Source organism: Copadichromis virginalis, linkage group LG15, assembly GCF_057382275.1.
Source record: "Copadichromis virginalis isolate Kocher_CV1m ecotype Utaka linkage group LG15, C_Virginalis_male_GT1.1, whole genome shotgun sequence".
NCBI lineage: Eukaryota > Metazoa > Chordata > Actinopteri > Cichliformes > Cichlidae > Copadichromis > Copadichromis virginalis.
In genome coordinates this window covers 16,992,143-17,009,647 of record NC_140632.1, presented here as the reverse complement: position 1 = coordinate 17,009,647, position 17,505 = coordinate 16,992,143, and positions in this window count along the sequence as shown.

Genomic DNA, 17,505 nt, shown 5'->3' with positions numbered 1-17,505 from the left:
AACAGCAGTGAAGGCCCAGAGACAGGTGTGGTAAGGACTGGTGTAAGAAGAGTGCCTTTGTCAGCGAACCAAGTCACTACAGTTTATGTACGGGCACACGTTAGTTCACATGCCCGGGGCCAAGACATGCTCTTTCTACCTGATGGAGCTGACCCACAACCAGAAGTTATAATATTCAGTGATGTACTGGTGAAAATCCCAGATAGAAAAGTACCATATGTGCCCATCCCTGTGACTAACACCACAGACCACACCGTTTATCTGGAGAGCCGTAAAGTGATTGGATACCTTGAACCAGTAAAGACTGTATACACAGCTGGCATCCAGACTAAAGTAAATGAGCTGACACAAGAGAACAAAAATGGTACAGAGCTAAAGGCACACAACCCGAGTAACACACAGACACGAGAGAACCAACAGAGACCAAAGTCATGGGACCCACCAGTGGATCTCCAGCATCTGGATGAAAATGCGAGGAAGATGTTGCGAGAGGAATGTGAGGCGTTTGCATATGACAGTGACGATGTTGGCTGCATACCATCCCTGAGGATGCATATAAGCCTCCATGACACAAATCCTGTGAAAAAGACTTACATGTCCATCCCAAAACCCCTGCACAACAAAGTGAAAGAGTATTTGCAAGACCTGCTTAACAAAGGCTGGATCACACCATCACGGTCCCCCTACTCATCACCTGTGGTGTGTGTCCGCAAGAAAGATGGCACTCTCCGCCTTTGTTGTGACTTTAGGGAGCTCAACCGCAAGTCAGTCCCAGACCGCCATCCAATCCCAAGGATCCAAGACATGTTGGATGCTCTGGGCGGGAGCTCCTGGTTTTCTGTGTTAGACCAGGGTAAGGCGTACCACCAGGGTTTCTTGGATGAAGAAAGCCACCCCTTAACCGCCTTCATCACACCCTGGGGGCTCTATCAGTGGGTACGCATTCCCTTTGGCCTGAGCTCCGCACCCGCTGAGTTCCAGAGAAGCATGGAGCACTGTATGGCAGGCCTCAGAGACACTATCTGCCTCCCATACCTGGACGACAACCTGGTGCACAGCAGCAGCTTTGATGAACACTTGGAACATATCCGCCTTGTCCTCCAGCGTTACAGAGAGCATGGTGTTAAGCTGACCCCAAAGAAATGTGAACTGTTCAGGCGAAGTGTGAAGTTTCTGGGAAAGCTGGTAACAGGTGAAGGCTACACAATGGACCCGGCAGAGTTGGCCCCGGTAATGGCGTTAAAGGAAAAGACACCTGCAACCGTCGGAGAGGTACGTCAAATGCTTGGTTTCCTCTCTTATTACAGGCCTTTCATCCCCAACTTCTCCCGTGTAGCCCATCCACTCTACAGCCTGCTCAGCCCTCCATCTTCTGAGAACTCTGCTCCAGTCTCAGTCGACAAGTGCAAAAAGGAAGTGAAGAAAAGTAAAGGCCACTTACCATCACGGGCGCCCGTTCAGTGGACGACCTCCCACCAGGAGACATTGAACCAGCTTGTAGATGCACTTACAAGACCCCCCATTCTCGGGTACCCCGACTTCACAGAGCCTTTTGTGTTACATTGTGATGCATCACAGGTTGGGCTAGGTGCTGTTTTGTATCAGCGGCAGCAAGGCAAGATGAGAGTCATAGCATATGGCTCCCGCACCCTGAGTCCAGCAGAGAAAAAGTACCACCTGCACTCTGGCAAATTAGAGTTTTTGGCTATGAAGTGGGCGATTTGTGAATGTTTCCGGGATTATCTGTACCATGCCCCATCGTTCGTGGTGTACACTGATAATAACCCACTAACATATGTGCTCACTACTGCGAAGCTTAACGCCACAGGTCACAGATGGGTCGCGGAGCTGGCCAGCTACAACTTCACCATCCGCTACCGTCCAGGCAAGACCAACGCAGATGCTGATGGGCTGTCGCGAATGCCGCTGGACATTGACAGCTACATGAAGAGCTGTACAGCTGAAGTTGGACAGGAAGCCATAAGCGCATCAATGGAGTCTGTAACGGTGGAGGAGAGAGACCCTTGCCAAGGCGTTGGAGTTATCCAGGTGAGTGCTCTGAAATTAATCAAAGATTCTGACACTACCCAGTCTTTTACACCAGACCAGATACGCAGAGCCCAGGAAGCAGATGAAGTTCTGGCAAGAGGGCTCTGGTATAAGTCGCTGGGTAGAAGACCAAGTAGAACTGAGGTGAAGTCAGAGCATCCTGCAGTAGCTGCACTACTCAAGCAGTGGTTGAAGCTTCACGTCGACCAGAATGGTGTCCTGCGTCGCCAAACATCACGCCGAGAGAAGCTACTGGTCCCTAAAGCCTATCGTCCCCTGGTTTTTAAAGAACTCCACCAAGACATGGGCCATTTAGGGGTGGAAAGGACGCTCGACCTGATTCGAGACAGGTTCTACTGGCCGCAGATGGCGAAAGAGGTTGAACACTTTGTTACAGAAGAATGTGAGTGTCTTAAGAAGAAGAAACCAAGTAAGCAGACCCGTGCACCTTTGTCCTCGATCCAGTCCACTTACCCATTCCACCTGGTGTCCATAGACTTCCTTCACCTGGAAAAGTGTAAGCAGGGCTACGAGTATATACTTGTTATCATGGATCACTTCACGAGGTTTGCCCAAGCCTATGCAACGAAGAACAAAGCAGCTAAAACAGTCGCTGACAAGCTCTTCAATGACTTTGCACTCAAGTTTGGCTTCCCGACCAGACTACACCACGACATGGGCAAGGAGTTTGAAAATAAACTCATGGCAAGACTGAAAGAACTCTCTGGTATCCAGGGCTCCCAAACGACACCCTACCACCCACAGGGTAATGGACAGGTAGAGAGATTCAACCGCACCCTGCTGTCCATGTTGCGGACCCTGGAGGACAAGGAGAAGGATGATTGGAAAGAGTCGCTAGCTAAAGTCGTCCACGCGTACAACTGTACGAAGAATGAGGCAACAGGCTACGCCCCATATTACCTCATCTTCGGACGTTCCCCACGCCTGCCCATCGACTTGCTCTTCAACCTGAAAAGGGATGAAGCTCATGTGGACTATGATGACTATGTTAGCTGCTGGAAAAAGAGAATGCAGGAGGCGTACACAGTGGCTTCTCAAACTGCTACCAAGGAAGCTGCTCGAGGCAAAGCGTACTACGACAAGAAAGTTAAAGGGAGAGATCTTCAGCCTGGGGATAGAGTGCTCCTCCGAAATCTCACTCCTCGTGGTGGTCCCGCGAAGATCCAGTCCTTTTGGGAGAACCAAGTCTACAAAGTGAAGGAGAGGAAAGCAGATGACAGTCCAGTGTATGTGATCAGCCCTGAAAATGGCCAAGGCAGAGATAAAGTGGTGCACAGAAATCTCCTACTGCCCTGTGACTTCCTACCAAGTGAGAAGCCACCAACACAGACTGTTCAGCCCCAAAAAGACTCTCCAACTGTGACAAGGAAGAAGTTCAGACCTCCGCGTAGACAGCAGCAGCCAGGGAATGGCGACACATCGGATGATGACGACAGTGGCACCTTCCAGTGGTACCTCAGGCCGGTTCCAGGGAGACGACAGAGGCAGACTCCGCTTAACCCTTTGGCAGAGTCCTTCCAGCCTCATCTGAGCCTCCACTGTCAAGAAGAGGATTTGCCACTACAGAACGAAGAGGATTTGCCACTACAGAGCGAAGAGGATTTGCCACTACAGAGCAAAGAGGATTTCCCACTACAAACTGAAGAGACTGGGCCTGGGCAGATCCAAGGCCCTGACCCTGACAATGACAGGCCACTGAGTGGTGATGCTATGACTGACATTCTAGCTGCAACTGGTGGTGAGACTGACTCTGTGAGGCAGCGACCTCAAAGACAAAGACGGCAACCAACGGTACTGAGCTATGACACTTTAGGTCAGCCAACTCTGGTTCAGAAGAACTGTACAGTGACTACGGCTCAGGTTATTGACTGTAATGGCTTCTGGAGACCATGGGCTGTGGGAGTGTGTTAAAGCTATGGTTGAATAGATGATGCACACAGAAATGTCAGGTGACATTTAATTTTGTGGGGGAGAGTGTGGCACTATGTTAAAGACAGACATGAAAATAGTAGCCCCCCATTTTATTTTATACTCAAGGACACTTTCTTTTAGTGAGGCCACTGCAATGTAAGTTTTACTGTTGTATAAGTTCCGCCAGCAGAGGGCGCTCGGTCCTGCACGCATCGGTAGCTGACGCTACACTAGAAGAAGTAGTGTCAGTGGCGAAGAGGCAGCGTACGGCCTGCGCGCCAAAGAGAACTGATTGTCTTATTTTTCTGTTTTTACAGGTAAGCTGGGTGGTTGATAATATAAACAGATGTTATAAAAGTGACAGACAGCAGTGGCGATTAATGATAAATGTCTTGTGTGTGGCGAATGTTAAGCTAAAGAGCTAATTTCCAAGTTGGTCCAGTTGTTAGCCTGTGCCGATCCAAGTGTTAGACTGTACCGAAACTCTGTGAGCTCGGTGCAGGTGTATTTTTGGGTTAAAGCCGCAAGATATATATTTTCAAATTCAAATTCAAATTCAAATTTTATTTGTCACGTACACAGTCATACACAGTACGATATGTAGTGAAATGCTTGGACAACTGCTCGTGACCTAAAGAGAACAAAAAAGGAAAAGGCTATGAATCAGATAGGAAATAAATATGAAAAATTAAAAAGGGTAAATTTAACTAGGAAGGAATAAAATATAAATTAAGGTTAAAAATGAAATAACTGTACAACACAAATTAGAATGAAGGGTAAATTTAACTGGGAAGAATAAGATAAAGATAAATATATAAATTAAAGTTGAAAATAAAATAACTGTACAACAAAACTGCACAAAACTGCACAATAAGAGAAAATGTGAATTGCTTTATGTTTAGTTCATGAAGAGTGAATGCTATAGAAATATGTTAAGAAAAACATTTATTTGAAAGAGATCTAGTTTATTAAATACAGTTAAGAAGACAGGTTCATAAATAGATTAAAACAGTAGTAAAAACAAGATAAAACTGTAATGAGAGTTCACTATGTTGTTCATGTGTATAGTAAAATGTATTTGTGTGATTTAACCAGTTTACAAAGGTGGTGCATGTGAATGTGAAACTGTATAAGTTACTTGTATAAAGTAATGTCAGCTACACTAGAAGAAGTAGTGTCAGTGGCGAAGAGGCAGCGTACGGCCTGCGCGCCAAAGAGAACTGATTGTCTTATTTTTCTGTTTTTACAGTTTTCTGTAAAAATAAATATGTTGCACGGGAGATGAGTTGGCCCATCATTGCAACAGTGTAACATAAGCAAGTGCGACGTTCATGACAACAGCTGTGTGCAGATCAACAATGGATAATATATCGAGTGCGGGAGAGAGTATGAGCGTGCAGCGTTTAAAGCTTGGAAGTACTGACCTTACTTTAAGTTTGGTTCCATAAAAAGTGACAAAAACATTAGCGTCCGTTGTGCGTGAGAAGAAAACTTATTTTTACAGCGAAAAAACCCCCTAAACTTCCAAGCAAGCACCGAGTGCGCTATGACGTAATGGGAAACTCACAGAGAAACTCGCGGATTCTTCAACTGACCGCTGCGGCACACCTGCACCAGGGTAAACCTCCGCCTACCCCACTCCTGCTTTACAGGTGAAAATAGAGCAACAGGACCGCTAGTCTTTGACTTTATTTATTTTCTGCTGTGTTTTACTTGCATCTATTTGAAAGACTGAGTGTAAACACACACAAAAAAAATTATTTTATGTGCTGGAATGTGCAGAAAATAGGTTTAAATATTAAACAAATTTCTTCCAGTCAGAGAATGTTGCATATAATTTAATTTTTGCTTGATGCATAAAGTTAAAAGATTAAAACTAATAAAACAAGTTTTAAAGAGGGACTTTTCCATTTGATTACATTTTGTATGATGGAGTATGTAGAAAAAGTAGAATTGGGCTGAAAGATCTATCGATTTATCACCTATTCAGGTTGTAAATTGTGTTTATAAAAAGTAACTAAGTAACTAAGTAATTAATTACTTTTGAAAGTAACGGAATTACTTTTTTGGGGAAGTAATCAGTAATTAGTTACTGATGACTTTTTTCAAGTAACTTGACCAACACTGTCCATTACTGGACGTAATCTTTGCAACACCATCCAAAACACTGGCTGCTTCTAGTCCGGCTGACAGACACTGTGGCCTAATTCACTAGAGACGGGTTGGCAGACAGTGTAAATGACAGGGTAACATCAATGCAAGCCTACAGTAAGACTGGATGGAACGGTACAATCATGGTCAGTGTCTTTCATCTACTGTACACTTTGGTGTGTGTGTGTGTGTGTCAGACAGCTTAAAGTAAAAAAAAATATCTCTGACCACCATTTTAAGGAGGTACTTAACTCTCTCAGCTGTCATCTACTGCAGTGGGTCACCACTCGTAATTATATAGCGGGTTAAGAGTTTACGGGCACGTGAGGGAGCCAAGGTAAGTCTGTTGTGGTACCAAAAGTGGCCACAAAAGTTGAAGTCACATGTTTACTACAGAAGAAATAATTACTCTCTTTAATGTCTTTGAGTAGTTTGTTGGTCATAAATGAAAATGTACCATACATTAATCCTCTGTTCGAAAATGATACATGGACTGTTTCTTATACATTTCTATTTGAAAACTCAAAACGCTTACACATGTCATTCATATGCATGCACTTTTTTTTCCGTCTAAGTGTTAACTTCTATTTTACAGTCAGACCTTTGTCGTTACATTTTATTATTCTACATTTTTTATAATATTAGAAAACGAAACATACACAAACCATCTTGCAAAATAAACTGATGTAAGAGGAATAAAAATAGCTTGGAAAATACCAAATATCTCTATTTGTTACAATCAATGAACCAAAACACTTTATATTTACTATTCTTATCCCCGCAGCTCCTGTAATTACATCGTTGAACATTTGAAGTGTTCTGCTCAGTTAGCAGCCATGTATTTATGGTGTTATCTACATGGCAATTTAGGAATTAAAGACTTTTAAGATGCCAACCACAAAAAGGAAGAGAATTGCCCTTATTTTTTCCATCGCCTCAAAGCATGCAGGCTTCCTTTGCTTTAAAATGACAACCAAAGACTATATAGTAGGCTTAAATCTACTGGCTAGTCAGCATGCTTTTAACTGAAGTCATTTTAAGCACATTGCCTAATGAGAGCCTGCGGTAACCATCATGTCTGTAAATGTGTCCAAATAAATTAAATTCAAACATTTCGCCAGATTTAATGATGCCTGGGAATTAGATTTAATCTACCACAGAAATCTTGGTTTGTGATTATCAGAGTGGAAATGATCCATTTAAACTTGTAGCTGGACCCAAGATGCGGATATGCAGTGAAGTGAGAGGGCTTTATTGACACAGAACCCGAGTGATAACAAACATAAGGTGAGTGTGGCAAAAAACAGAACTTAGAAATAAACTACAGACTCAGGACCATGACAGAGGCAGAGGTTTGTCCAGAGCTGAGAAGGCTTTTTTGATTGAAGTGGGTATTTTCGTGAGCTACAAATGAGCTACAACTAAAACAGGGAACTGTGTGGCGTGATGTTCTGCTTTTTGAGATATTATAGCCTATTTCACATTAACAAACAGGTTTGATTTCAAACAGGTTTCTATCTTGAGTTAAAATATCTGGGTGTGGCTAATGAATATGAACTTGGTTTTCCAGAAAATGTGGTTAATCCCAGTTAATTCATGCTATATCTAGGGGGCTGTGCGGCAGGCAAGATGAAGGACCCAAATGCAGGACTCAGAAACAGAAAGTTAAACTTAAACCTCAGCTTTTATTGCTAGAAAAACTCTTCATGAAGCCAAGGAAACAAAACAAGAAACTCAAAGCACTAAGCACTACCTAGGAATCTGAAGAAACTAGAAACCCGAACGGGAATACTCTTTCACAGCACTGTATATAGAGTACATTTCATATTTTGCTGTAAATTCAGCTGTGGATGTCAGTTTGAGGGTGACTCATTAATATCTGTTCACTCTGGTGTACTGTGTAAACAGCAAGGAAGTCTAATATTCTGTACAGGTCAGCTGACTAAGAATTTAGATTCAATCTGTATTACTTCAAAAAAAAAATCTAGAAGTCTAAGTGGTTAAACTTAGAACTTAGGGGGAAAACTTATTTTTGGTTTTTTGTTGTTTAAACCTCTGGAAATAGTTAAAGAGATATTCCCTTGTTTGACATGTTTTTGTCTGCACATGACACCCCTGAGCGTCGGTCAACACTGCCCTCTCAGCAGGGTCACCACGCTACATCAGTTTCAACTTATTCCACTTCCACTGACATGCTCTGCTGTTCCAAATACAATGAACTCCCCAGTTTTTCATGCTGCCTTTCTTTTTATTATTTTATATATGATACAGAGACTGGATTTTCTCCTTTCCGTATGACTATCCCATTTAATTTACAATAATGCATCACTCTATAAAATTCCTTGTATTGTATCCTTTTAGTGTAGTGTCTATACAATTTTTAGCATGGCTGTCTAAAAATATATTATTAACAAAACCACAAAAAAAATCACTTCTAAATTTAAAGCTAGAACGCAAACATTGTTACTTGTAAATAGCTACAGGCTGATTAAACATATCCTTGAAAAATAAAGTGTAGTGTAATTTCTTAAAGATGCTAAACTGGAAATGCTAGTAAAGTCTACATGTGTTCAACATGCTCAGCAAAAGCTGACATTCCCACTTTATCATGCTTTCATCGTTAAGGTGCTGAAGGCATTTTTAAAAGGTTCTTATATCACGCATGTTGACTAAGATTGTTAGCAAGAAAATGTTACAATAAGAAATTGCTTATAAACATATGATGGCAATGCTAGCAGTGGATATTCTGTGCTTACTGCCTAACCGCAGGTGTAGCAACTCTGTGATGGGCTCCAGTACAGATATTTTTTTGTCTTTTACTAGCTATGTCATACCTGAACAAACACTCTCCCTCTCTTTATCTCCCTAATAATATCTATTCAATCATTCCAACTTTTGATCAGTACCATGGACAGCAACGACAGTCAGAGGTCAAGGGAATGGACAGATTGATCTGATGTGAATCTTCTGTTTGACTGCATCCTAGAGGTTCTCTTTTGGATTCGGACCTGGTGACCATGTTTAGGAACAAAGTTTTGTTCAAGAAAGGTGGTTTAAATTTTGTGATGTGCATTTAATCCTAGAAGCTGGGCACTAGAAGATGGGCACTGTGGCCTTACACAGATGGACATGGTCAGCAACAATACTCACATGGGCCATAAATACAGGATGGCTTTATGATTTCATACCATTTACACCAAATTCAGACCCTTCCATCTGAATTTCATAGCAGATATCTAGACTCATCAGACCAGGCAATGTTTTTCTAGTCTTCTCTTGCCTAATTTTGGTGAGCCCATGTTAATTGCAGCCTCAATTTCCTCTTCTTAGCTAACAAGAGAGGTTCCCAGTTTGGTCTTCTGCTGCAGTCCATCTGCTTCAAGATAAGAGGAACTGTTCTGTTATTCAGAGACGCTTTTCTCTTCTTCTTCAGATTTCTCTTTTTCTTGCTGTTCTCTGTAAACTCTACAGATGATTGTGTGGGAAAATCTTTGCAGATCACCAGCTTCTGAAAACTTGCCCATCTGACACCAACAACCATGCCACATTCTTCCCCATGCAGATGCTCAATTTGGTCAAGTTGTCACGACCATGTCTATATGCCCAAATACACTGAGTTACTGCCATATTATTGGTTGATTAGCTATTTGCAATAATAAGGAGTTTAACAGGTAAACGTCATAAGGTATCTCACATACTGCATCTACTGCCTACTAATTTTGGGAATATTTTTCAAGAATTTGAAATATTACTATCATGAACATGGTTTTGCTGGGCATGTAAGAGGTTTACTGCACAGTGCGGTATTTTAAATAAAATATAAGATCGGAGTTGTCAGCTGTTAAAGAGAAATTTCCCCCCAGAAAAAGACTTCTTTTTCTTCAATGTTGGAGTCATGCAGAGAGTAGTATTTACTTTTTACTGTACTGCTATAAAAACTGCACAAGTGAGAGTGCACTTGTGTATCTGTGTGTGCACTGTGCACATTTGGGCCTCAGCATGTGTGTACATAACAGCAACTGTGTTATTCCTGTCTGCTGTTCACATTAGTTTGAGTCAAATGGAACTTACTGCTGCCAGTTCAGCTCTCTGGGTATGCCTGAGGAAACCCTTCTCGTGGGCCACTGGACGGCCTGGATGCAATTAAATTCCAATATCAGGGAGTGAGGGAGACTCGGTATAAAAAGGCTGTGGCTGCAACGGCCAGATGTGATCCTGCTTTGTGCACTTTAGGTCTGGAACAAACCGCCTGAGTATTTATGATCGAGGAATGCCACAGCTGCAGGGTGTTCCAGGTGGTAAATGGGTGCTAATAGAAATCCCAGAGACTGCTCCCCAAGTCAAGGCGAAGGTTAACCCAAATAGTTTCACACACCTAATACAAAAACACAAATTTGTGGGCAAACCTTTAGCTTGTGAACATATACTAGCTTATATTTAAAACCTATATAAACACTAGAAAGAAGACTAGTCTGAAATTTTTACACTCAAATATTTTTCTTTTTATTTGGATTTTAATAATACATTTACAGAACTATACAGAAGTCTTGAACAACCCCTTATTCATTAACCCCTGATTGAATGAGAAACAGGTGCAGTCATTTATTGTAATATTTGTGAACATAACTGGAAATACATTATATAAGACAAAAACTCAGTTTGGACGATTCTAAAAGGCAATATTGGGTATGTGCTCCTCAGCTCTCTTAGGCAGGCTTTCTTGTAACTTATTTAATCTTCAAAAGTAGTTCTCCACACTTCTTGAAGGACATTCAAGGCTTTGGATGCTGACTTGCTTTTATTCTCTGCCAAGATGATCTCACCTGATTCAATAATGTTGAGGTCTGGGCTCCTGATTGATAGCGTTCCACTATCAACTGCGTTTCTCTAACCAGGCATGCTTTTACTGCACTGGCAGAGCGTCTAGGATCACTATAATGTTGAAAAACTAAGCTGTCAGTAATTTGACACTTTCCAGATGTCACTGCATGATGCTTCAAACTCTGATGACACTTTTCTGCATTAATAATTTCAGCATTTTTGACAAGATCTCAAACACTACTTGCTGAAATGCAGCCCCAAGCCATGACACAACCCCTACTGTGTTTTATAATGGAGACACTCCCTGTTGTACCTCTTCAAAACTCTATAGGAGACAATGATTTTTAACCAAAACGTTAAATATTTTGTTCATCACACCATAAAACCTGTTGCCACTTTGTATAGTAATTGTACTTTGACAAACCTCAGCCTTTTCTCCCTGTTTCCAGTCCTTAAGAATCTGTTCTTGAAAGTCAAACTTCCACTGAGACTATTACTGATGAGGTTTCAGTGAACAGCAGATAGGTCAAGTTTCTTCTCAAATTTCTACACTATGCCGAGATATGCCAAGCTTCTGGTTATCAGTTCTTTGGGAATCATCTTGTTGGTCCAAAATTACTGTTATTTTACTATTTTTCATAAATTCAGATAAAGAAATGGGAATAAATTGTGTGTTCTTGTAACAGTATCTTTAGGCACTTTGTCATTAGCCATCTATTTAAAATGAGTTCTTTGCTGGCTTGTCTGTTATGTGTAGACACAACACTGGTTCAGTTTTTCCACTTGAATAATCCATATTGGAATATATATTCGCCTTCATAATGACATGAATTAAGTACTTTATGGGGATGAATCGAAACCCTTGATGTGCAAGAGGAATAAAGGTGATTTTTGTTTCTCTGCAAAAATAATCCTCTTTACAGGTAGATTAGCTCTTTGTGTCCTTTGTCCTGCATTCACAGTGGGCAGTTTTCTTGGTCAAGAAATAAATAAGCAGGCATTCCCACTTGCAAGTTATATCAAAGGATCAGATCAAGACCAAGAACTTGGCCAAAAGCGGTTTAAATTGCTTCATTATGCAGACTCAGAGCCCACTGAGGTGGCTGCATCCTACGTTGCTTTACCAGGAAATCCCAAATCACCCAATTTCATCGTCAGAAGTCCTGTGGAGCTTAACGGAGGGATCAACATGCTTAGCTACTGTGGTAACACAAGTAAATCAGATTGGCTGGCTGGAGCATGCAAACAGATTCATTATTCTGAACAAAAGGGTCATTTTAAGATATAAGTAATCATCCTATAAACAAGGATTTTATGTCTCACACAGAATGAACAGAAGTGCCTTCTGGGGCAAAGATTAATGAGTTTCAGCCATGTTACATAAAGAGATCATCTGTTACTTCATGTCATTAAGAAAATAAGGTTTATCCAAAAAGTTGTTCGGAAGAATAACACTATTAAGATCTGCAAATAACTAGTGATCAAAATTGGAAGTTCCATTTACTGTTGGCTCTTAGTTGGTTTAGTTTTTGTGGTAGTAGAAAATATAAATGTCACTTTTTAACGTCAGCCTATAACAGAAGTACTTTCTCTTGTTTGTCAGGTTGAGAGAAAAAATACATTTCACATGTGTTTCAAGAACATCTTTTGTGTTGTGTCTGAAAGACAACCTTTAGCACCTTTTGTGGTCTCCAAACCAACTTCAGTGCCAAGAATTCCTTTACAACACATGAAAACTCACAAATGTCAGCATACAGAGAAATCAGGCCTCTAATCGTCTTTTGTCACCCGGCGGCATTCCTGATGTTTTCCCCTGGCAACCAGGACTTAAGGAAGCACAGAGATTTTGTTTGACAGCCGTATCACTGAGCTTAGTGCCTCTCAGGGCGGGGTCGATGTCTATGGACTGTTTGGGTGAAGAGGGGGAGCTAATATCGCAACACAATGTGGTCTAGCCAAAGACTCGCACACGGTTATTCTTGCAGAACATCACATGTAACGAATCTGCTTAATGAAGCCGGCCTTTCTCTGACGCAAATGCTGACAGCTGAAAGACATATTTATGGGATGGTGCCACAATATTAAAACAGGACGGATTCTTCACGCCAGATGCTTCAGATTCTTCAAGTTTGCGAGTGTCGCTGTGTCAGTCACTAAAAGACAAATCTGTGAACCCATTGGCTAGCCTGATGACTTAGCCTCTGGTGGCAATTTAAAAAAAAAAAAAAAAAAGGGAGAAAAAGAAAATGGGAATTACAATTTCACATTTGAGCCTGGAAGGAAACGTTGCATTGGCATAGTGAAGAGAAGCAGCCAAACGGAGTTCTTGTTTTTTAAGATCGCACTGTCAGCAGGTGGTTAGCTTATTAAGGACACTAGATGTGCTATTTGCATAAACTATTGAGATGAAATTATGTTTTATGATAAACAGTGATGCATGCACATTAGCCATCCAGCTTCTTTTTACTTTAGCACAAAGAAGCTGGATGCAAAGACCACAGACACCGAGTATTGCTCACTGAATGATCAAATGTTTTTTCCTATATGCTTTTACTGAAAAAAACCCCAAAAACTTTTTTGTAATGTATTCATGGAACATGTTCATAACAGTGGTGATGTTAAAAAATACAAATTTACTGGTCAGCACTTAAGATTAACGTTAAACTATTAATGCAACAATGGCAACTTCAAGAATATCAGCCTGAAAAGTCAATCTTGGACTTTGTTTTATGACTAAATATGGAAAACATCTTGTCAGCATGTTCTCCTAGAAGCCAAAGCAATTGTGCTGAAAATCATACTACATCAACAAGTCAGCAAAATTTTCAGCTGAGGTCTTTGATGCCATTTTTGTGTAGCTGGTACTATAATGCCTATTTTCAGAATAAAGTAGTTTTGATCCTTTGATTACAGACAGGCCAAGTTGGTAAGGCTCTAAAATAAGCACAGAGGTTCCTAACCCAAAATAGCAAAGTCTAACTCTGGCTGCACTATGGCCAGCAGAGGGCTTTGTCATGTTATACTGCTATTGGCTATTCCTGTCAGTTCTCCGTGGGTTCAGATAAACACTTCCATTCCAGTCCCAGAGACATAGTTAAAAGACCGCGATTATAGCCTTGGGAGTGTCGTATAAATACCTCCATTGGGAGGGATTTGTGTCCTCGCAGCCGCAGTTTCTGTTCTTTGTTTCTATTTAGCATGTTTCCAACAACTTTCCCCTCTCTGGCTGTTGACCTGTAAGGTGAACTGCTTCTGCACGTGCTGAGAGTTTCCCTTTGACTAAAAGTGGGTCTGCCCAGACAGCCTGGCTCCCCTCTGTACCTCTGACTCTTAATTTTAAGAGGAAAGTGGCTATATTTGTTTCTCTTGCTGAATGTCGCCCTTATGAACACAATCCAACATCTTTGTTGCACTTGTATGTTTGCATGAGACTATAGCAAATGCATATCCTGTGTATACTAAGCACACAGTGAGATTCAGCATGAACATTATAATTTCCCATGTAACAAATACAAGAGTTTCCATAATGAATGACCTAGATCGCCATTCTCACTTGAATCGTGACATCAAAAGTCACACTCCAAACCCAAATCCAACATTACATGGTGTAACAAAATATGAAAAGAAATACGACCAAAACACAAGCTGCAATTGTAAGGTCCAAGTCTGCAGCTGGAATCGCCAGGTCCTGGAGGAAAAACAATGGGAAGCGACTGAGCAGTGAATGTGGTTAGCGGCAGAGAAGGCGCCCCTGCACTTTAATGTGGCTTCGAGCTGTCGCACAGGCTGCCAGCTTCTCGCTGATTTACACCACAGCAGCGATTCACAACCCAAACAAACCCCAGACAACTAATTATGTCAGGTTTACTCTGTCAGCTTATCATAGAAGAAAAACAGAAAAGAAGCTAGTGACCACAAAGCCCCACGTTTCTGGAATGTAACTCCAGACAATATGGTGATGGGGCCTTCGTGCTGTCTGCTGCGGCCGGTTTGCGGATCTACTGTACTACAGTGCACAAGCCCAGGGAGGTCTGAGGTGGACGGGATGTATATTTTATGAGGTGAGGAAAAGGGAGGCCCAGCAAAAAATTTATATCCCAGCTCCATGAATGCTTGTAGTATTTTACATCAGCACTGATACATATATCTGCATGCTTTCCCTCACTTTTTCTGCTTTGTTGTGTAGTATTAGTAGTATCAGTATTAATGTTGTGTAAATGAGTCACGTAAAAACAAAGCTAAAAAAACTTGAAAACTTATGGTGAAGGTCTATGCATGTTGTAAATGCAATGTAAGCGTCTACAATTTAATGGAACATAAGAAGAAATGTATTAATAATCCTTCTTTTTATTGTCTAAGTAAAAATCTCATTGAAATTCAAATGTCATTTCCTGGCCTGGCAGTCTCTCTGGGAAGTGTGACTACTTTGCAGTATCACAGTATCTCTGCCTGATCACAGAATTGTGATGCTATTTTAATAAATGTGTATTTAAGAATTGCTACAAATTACTTTATTAAGGCAGTCTAACAGTTCTGCCTAATAAGCTCCAAAATTGTGTTATTTTAGTATGGTTATTAATTCTGCCCTGACTTCCACTGGAGGTCGAGATCAATTAGGGTCAACCCATTTATTTTCAAATACTCTAAAACACCAAAAAGAGACGAAATAAAAGATAAAACTGTTTATTTTATCATTAAAAGGTTCCTGTATAACATTTAGAAAACAATTGATATTGACACCTGCAGCTATTAATTGTAGTTAGCATCCTGTTCGTTGCTTGCACATCCTAACAATAGCCAAAATAGAGATGAAACATACAAGACAGGCCACTGTTGCTGGATGCCATGTCAAACTGTATTTGTCACACACTTTATACTCATGTGCTAATGTTGTGCAAGTTAATTTGAACGTATTCTTACCTGTTTACAAAATGCTAGCTACAAAACATAGCAGCTAGCTACTCTTCCGTAGGCCACAGTCAGAGGCTGAGAGACCGGTCTACAATCATCTGGCAACTACTGATCACAAAGGAGCCAGTTGGTGAGTGATTGCTGGAAGTTGCTGGCTGCTGTTAGGTGGTACAGTCATCCCTAACTATAAGGCGGTTCACAGGTATCGCTGTTTCGTGGATTGTTTTTTTTGTGCAGTTTTATTGGCTGTAGACCATTGTCAATTAATCTCGTGCTGTGTCTCCTGTACAGTACAGAATGCCTTCAGCTTGTCAAATTCACATAACTATTTGATCGCTAGCAGTGTGACTCTGAAGTGCTGTACTGTATGTTTTTAAGTTTTCTCCCCAACAAACAACAATGTCGACGAAACGTTTTGCACCATCAAAGGAACCTGCGGGTGGTTTCATTCTACAATACTGGACTTATTCTTCTACAAAGGTTTGAACTTTGAGAACAAGAGAGAAAAGTGTGAAAATGTTAATGCCTGTCTGAGAAAAAGAGTGTAGTGAGGGGTTTTACTTATAAAAAATAAAGCTGGCTACTTCGCGGATTTTTAGAACGTAACTCCCGCGATAAAAGAGGGACCACTGTATATGGTGCTGCTAAAGAAAAAAAAACAAAAAAACCACCTACTTGTGCAATTTTTTTAGTGGTTGCAAAGTAAGTTACTTGTGCTGTATGCAATTTTAGATACACAGAAAGTCTTCACTTACTATATATGGCTGTCATAGTGTCCTTATCAAGGGCAGTCCCTGGGACAGGCTTAAATCTTCTGCATTTTGGATTTTTGATGCAAATTCAACCCCAGTTCTTTACATAGAAATCCATCCACAAGCTGTTAGATGTAGCCAGAGTGAGGAAGGTTTTAACTTACATTTGAATCTGTTTGCACATTAACAGTAAAAATGTTTTACTCATGAAAAATGTTTCAAACAACAAAACAAAACAAAACTCTCTCTTGGACATCTCACCAATCCTTCTAACCGAGCATACTAGCCTCCAGCAAATGTATATCCACAGAGTATGAAACAGGTTGACCTTCTTGGATTACAAAAATGTATTTAGGCTGGCTTTGTTCCTCAAAAACAACCCGAGGCTCTCTAATTCCTCCTTCTGAGGTTTAATTCAACTAGACAGACTATTTTTCTTCGGATAAACTTTTTATTATTGTTGTTTTGGAAGAAGCTGGTCTGTTGAAAAACCTAGGCTGACGTACATGCAGACTTCTGTGTGGTAGTCTGACTCCTCGTGTCTGGCTCTGTATCAGTTTGGCTCGTGTTCAGTCCACCTCTTGCCTGTTATAAATGCTGTTTTTACTGCATACTTTTCTATACACTCCTGTGTCTGAGGTTTACAAGTTTCCTAGTTTTAATGGCACCACTAAGGTATTTTTTTGAACTTCCTAATTCCCCCAGCTTAAATAGTATTGTAATAAGAATAAAAAAGGTATCAAGGGACATTTTAACCATTTTCATTTTAACGATTTTAACATTTATTTTTTTAAGGAAGACAATAACTGTTTATTAACTTTAAAAAAAAAATCATATCTACTCTGGATGGTGGTCACCTCAACGGGGTTTTTTCAAAATAAAATCGGAA